Below are 6,131 nucleotides of genomic sequence, written 5' to 3' on the forward strand. Positions count from 1 at the left end.
TTCCTCCAATTATGTTTTATTGATCTCCTCTTCTCTAAATTGCTTTGATCCTTTACTTGCTATGTAATTTACCCCCAAATATGTGTTCCCCTGTGAAGTCTCCATTATTCTACATTTGATGATCTCATCTCTGAAAGCAAACTTCTTCAGGATTATTCCTTGCATTCTACTGATCTCCCCTTACTGAGCAGAGGGTCCTATACATGGGAAATGTTAAGTAAGTCAATCAAATCAGTCTTTCCCAGACATTTACTTCTTCCTTTTTTCCTTTAGCTTTTGATTAAATATATGTTAATTGAAAGCATAACAGTTTTATATTCAGAGTAGATCACCATAGAGCTAAATTAGATCAGCTGGGAGCCACAGGCTGAAAGCTATTTAAATGCAACAATGCACAAGTGGTAGTAAAATGCAAACTTCATGGTACCTCTAAATTATGCATTATGACAATCTTTCCCAATGGCCAATAGGTTGTACACCTGCCAAGAAGCAGAGAAAAATGTATTTAATGATGACAAAATGAATTATATTTTGACAGAGGAATAAACAGTTTTAAAATATGATGGCAACAGGCAGACATAAACAGCTTGCAAATTTTCACATATCTTGGCCTACAGTTGGAGTTTTTTGTGATGTTAGAAGGGATTAGCCAGGCACATTTCTTAGTATTCGGATTACAATGCAGAGGCAACCAAATATTTGTTAAAATCTGTCATCAGGGAAACCCAGGCTTTTTAGTCTTCTAGCTAGGAAGAACTCCGAGTTCTGTACAATGAGTAACCTAGATACAGGAGCGACCAAAATATCTGAATTTGAAGTGATTCACATGGTTAAGAAAAACTCAGTACATACTTTCAAATCAATCACTTTTAAAAGGAAATGTAAAATGTACAAAAGTTCATTGCATTTTAAGTTTAAAACTAGTCAATTTCAATAATGAAAAAGAACTGCGAAATTTCATGCAGAGCAGTTTGCAGAGTGCTCTTGAAGTTCTTGAAGGAGACTCCTTTGTGGATGTGATAGAACATACCATCTTACAACTAATTTATTATATAAATGCCTAAAAAATCTCCCAGATTTGGGTGAAATAGATATCAGAATACCTAACATCCTCATTAATGGTCACAATAGATTTTTGTTTGTTTGTTTATAAACATTTGGAAATTTATTTAAAAAAAATTACCATGAACTCTATTATAGTTACAGGCCCTCCAGGTTCTCCACAATGATGCTAAGCTGCTCAAGAGAGGTTCCCATTGTTTAGTCTTAAATAACCATTTTTAAAGGAAGGAAAAAGAAAAAAACACAAAACTTGGCATACTACCATTAACTTCATAAATGGTGAAAAATACTAACGTACAGACAAGAAATAAACATAATGTTATGGTCAACATTATAAGTTTAAAAAATTTTCTGGTTTAAAAACTAAGTCTGGTAGTCAATGCAGCTCTGAGGGTCTCCGTGTCTAGTAGGACCGGCCTCTGAGCTCCTGATGGTGGTCTCCTTTTTACATTTCTCCAGGTCTTTCATGTGGGCCTCGTCTCCCTCCCATCTATCCATAAAAGGTCTGGGGGTTCCCCGGGCTACCTGGTCTTCTTCCACAAAGGCCACCTGGATCCATGCCTTAGCCTTCAAGGAAGCCACCTCTGTGTCCCTCGAGAACACCTCTGAACATTCCACTGGGAAAGCCACAGTCCAAGAGGCCATCTTTCCCTTCTTGCATGCCACCGGGGCTTCTTCTTCCATGGTCACCACCTGTGGGCAAAGGGTGGTGGGAGAAAGCATTGGGCATGTTATATTCTGTTCTCCAGGTGAAGTCTCGTGTTGGGGCACTGCCAGTCTCCAGCTCAGTGTTGAATGTTTCCTTCGCAGCATGGGGAAGGAAACTCTTGGGGTGGGGGTGTCTCCCTGTCTCTGTCTCCTCCTCTGCTGCCCATGTGACCCATGGGTCTCCCATGATCTCCTGGGTCCCCTGAACCTCCACAGAAATGTGTGGCATGCTTCTGCCCTCATGGAGTGGCACCCCACCCCATAGGCTGTTCATTGGAGACTTTTTCTGAACAAGAGAAACTTAGAGTTTGCTCCCTTGAAAATCTTTTCTTTGAACCCCTTCACACAGCCCCAGCAGTCAGTGGGTCTTCATGGGACAAGGTGACACCGCCTTTGGGCTTTCCTGTTTCCTTGTCCAGGTAGATATGGATCATGGCCTGTCCTGGTCTCTAAAAAACTCTCCTGGAGCATCTGGAGTTACACCATAATGTAATCCTTGAGCATAAATCATGCTGTAGTCAGTATTCATCTGAATCTAATGGTGGGCCTAGACCAAGAGCTGGTCCTTTGCCCGAGGGTCCCCCAGCCTTATTGAAGCCACCTCACTCTCCAAAGTCCATTCCACCACATCTGCTTTCCACCCACATCTGCTTTTGTCTCCACAACCAAATCCCCCTATTCTACCTCTGTTAGGGCCACTCATACTCTGGTTCTCTCCTGGTTCTCATGCAGCTGCTGCTCTGTTGGCTATATTGACATGGAGCCTAGCTGTAGGATGTAATTTAGGGGGTGGGGAGGTAACTACTGGGTGGTTGCTGCCCATAGCTGCTTTACTGAACATATTCTGCTGGCCATAGTTCTGCTGATAATAACTGCTGTGATCATAACTAGTTGGCTGTTAGAAGAGTAGCTGGTAGCAGGATAGGAAGGTGGTACAGTGACTGGGATAGCTCCCAGATACTGGGAATAGCTGTAGTTAATCTGTCATATACTAGGCTGGGCTGGTTGTAACCCCCGGTGCTACACTGAGATTGACTAGTCTCAGTCAACTTGTTACCACCCTGTGGTCTTGCAGGTGCAGTGGCCGTGGGTTGTTACCCAGTGGCTGGGTAAGAAGGATGAGTTCTGTAAGCAGGCTGAGCTGGGTGTAGTGACTGTAGCAGTGGTGGTATCATAAGGACCAGTGCCATACCTCTGGGCATGCTGAATTTAAGCCCTGGGGGTGCAGTTGTAATAGCACAGCTGTTGGGAGGCTGTTAATAGGAAGTTGCATATATAGTCTGGCCATCAGTTTCAGTACCTGAGTTGGTACAGCCAACATTAGTGGGGTGTCCATAGGTTCCATAATTTTGCTGCCCATCTGCCTGGGTGGTCTGTGCAGACCCTTGAGTGGGCCCTACTGGGCTGCCACCTGGCTGTAGGTACTATAACCCATGGATGCCATTTTCTCTGTTTCCTTTCTGTTCTCCCTCTTGCTTTCCTCTAGGCACCACACTGCCATTTACAATAGTTTTTTTTTTTTTTTAATTTTACTACGATTTTTGTTGAAGGACAATTTCAAGTAATGACATGCACAATGATTTTTTTTTAAGATTTATTTATTTATTTATGCATACAAGAACTGTGGTACAGGCCAGCTGTGTGGGCAGTGAGAGGATTCACCAGAAGCAGAGCCGGGTTGCAGAACAGGCAGACTAAGTAAAGTGCTCTGCTGAGGAGAGTGGGGGAGTCAGGAGAGGTTTGCTGTGCCATGTGGGTTTCTCTCTGGGATCGAACTCATGCTGCAGTGGCTGCAGACAGATTCATATGTTGGGTCTTAACCCCTTGCGCCACCAGGGAGGCCCCACAATAAAGTTTTTTAAAAAAAGATATTCATCATCTTATTACAAACACAATATGTTTATTCTGGAGCAAGGCCATTAATTAAGTACTTGAAACAGACAGGAAGATGCTGCTGTGCAAGGACATTCCTGAGTAGTTATAGGCATGCAAATGCCTGACTAAAGCATATGTTAACCGGCATTGAAAAGCTTTATTTACATAATAAAATAATAAGAATATGACGTCAAAGAAACCCTGTCAGAAGCTAGTAACAGAAGTTTCTAATCAGTCCCTTAGGTTGTATGTATGTGATTTCCCATTATCCTGACTTCTCTGCAAGGCATTTACACCAGTCAGCAGCATGAGGATATGGTCCATCCCTTAAACTTGACAAGCAGCTCTGTAACAGTTATCTTTTATTCTGTGTTTTGGTCCCAAAACAAGAGGATATAATTACCTGTGTAGACACCCAGTTTCTCTTCTAAACACATTTAACATTGTGAATGAGGGAAGTGAGGGGTAAAGAGAAAAATGGTTCCTTACTAAAGGATTCTTCCTGGCTCAAGAAGGGTCACTTTGTAAGAAACTCTGCAATGACAGCCACAATGAAGACCACACACTTAAGACCCTCACAGCAGATGTTGTCACAGGTCCAGTGACCTTAGAGCAAGGAAGTGAGGGTGGTGAAAAAAGGAGAAAGAGAAGAAAGACTGAGGGAGAATAAAGAAGGTGGAGAGAAAGAGAGAAAGAAATTCTGATTATGTATTACATATACATTCACAGATAATTTTTTTCTGCCATAAACTTTTTAGGGGTAGAAACAGCAAAATGGGATATGATACACAGATAAGCGTGTGCATGCATGAGTGTATATATATACACACACACAGTTTTATAAAATGTAAAATGTCCTTCATATGTTAAGTATTATCAATTAGTTATATTTCACTCCCACTGCATTTCTTCTGTCTTTCCTATCTCCTCAAAGGTGGTGAAACTGAACTATATTCTCACCCCACTTCTTCACTCACACTCCACTCTCAATGACAGGTTAACCCCACTCCTCACTGAATGTGTCAGTAAACTTTCACTTTAACTTGCTACACTACCCAAACTGTGAGTCCAAAGAATCTTTCTGGGCTTCCAAGGAGTGCATGTGCTTCCTTATCACCATGTTGACCTAGGAGAGAGGATAGCAGGGCTCTGACTCCATGTTGCACCCCTTCATTCACATAGCACCTGTGTCGGCACCCCTTTAGCTCAAGTTGACCCTGTCACTGACCCTGACGCTAGTTTGAAGTTGTGAAGCACAGATTGATCTTCCAGGCCCCATTCACCCTCCCTCCTCTTTTTCTAACCCCTATCTTAGGGTAATAGGCCTGATCCCTTGTCTGGGCTTGCAAGGCACTGCTCCCAGGAAAGAAGCATGTCCATAACCCATGCTTCTGTGATGGGCCCCCAAGTCCCTCTTCATGTTTTTGGGTTTGCTTCTAGCAGAAAACCTATTGTTGTCTGTCCAGTGGGGCACTTTCTTCAGCTAAAGAGTCCTGTCTGGTCCTACCTGTGGTGCATGGCAGCCATTGACTGTAGGAGGTGGAATGCAAAATTTCATTCTCTTTGCAGAACCTTGAGACAACTCCGGCTTCAGACCTCCTAGAGGGGATGTCTGTGGTGTTCAGCTGCTCAACTTCTCTCTCTCATTCCTATCTCAGACCCTTTCTTTCCTCAGATGTTGATCTCAACATCACTCACTAATTAATCTCCTGCAGGTCAGTCTCCTTAGGTCATCCATTCTGCCCATATGAAATGACCTTGACAGTCAAGCTCCTGAAATGACACCTCTGTTTATAGGAATTTCTGTTTGGAGCTACATGGATTATCTTGCTGAATTCTGCCCAACTAGCTAACCACCATCTTTCCAAGTATTTCCTGAAATAAGCCTGAGTTCTGCTACTTTAAATATGTGCAGAAAAGTAAATTTATTGAGGGTTCATGTACAAGCTTATTGAACCTTTCCCCTGTATAAAAGCACAAATTTTATTCTTTTCTATGGCTGAGAGTCCTTGATACTGTATTAGAGCTATTTTCTCTCTGTTATTTTGTCCCAGTTTTTACCCCACTTAGAACCTGCTGCTTTAGTGGAGAGACAATAAGTCCCATTTCCACTGACTTTTCACTGTTCCTGCTCAGCACGGCTGTTCTGATTATAAAACATACTCTGAGTTTAGGGGATGCAAGATAAAATGCCTAATGGAGAGAAAGAGTAAAACGAATTACATAATAGTAAAACTGGGTTGACCACACATTTTTTCAATAATGATCTTTTCAATAATTATCTACAAGCTCAATGAGATCTTGTAGAATTATCAGCATCTTGTACTGAAGTTTTAGTTAACAGAGATTTGGAGGTATAACTGATATAACTGAAACCTGCTTTAATAGTGATTACCAGAAAAATGACAACAATTTTGAGAAAGAAGATGGAAAAATAGCTGAGGGACCAACAGACAGATGCTGGATAGGTATATAGAAAGCTGAAA

General features: G+C 42.0%; 1 pseudogene; it reads right to left on the reverse strand.

Moving 5' to 3' along the window:
* Positions 1–1,465: 1,465 nt before the first annotated feature.
* On the reverse strand, positions 1,466–3,214 carry LOC119232723 (RNA-binding protein EWS-like; annotated as a pseudogene).
* Positions 3,215–6,131: the final 2,917 nt, after the last annotated feature.

Source organism: Talpa occidentalis, unplaced genomic scaffold (assembly GCF_014898055.3).
Source record: "Talpa occidentalis isolate TD23 unplaced genomic scaffold, MPIMG_talOcc4v2.1 talOcc4.7, whole genome shotgun sequence".
Classification (NCBI taxonomy): Eukaryota; Metazoa; Chordata; class Mammalia; order Eulipotyphla; family Talpidae; genus Talpa; species Talpa occidentalis.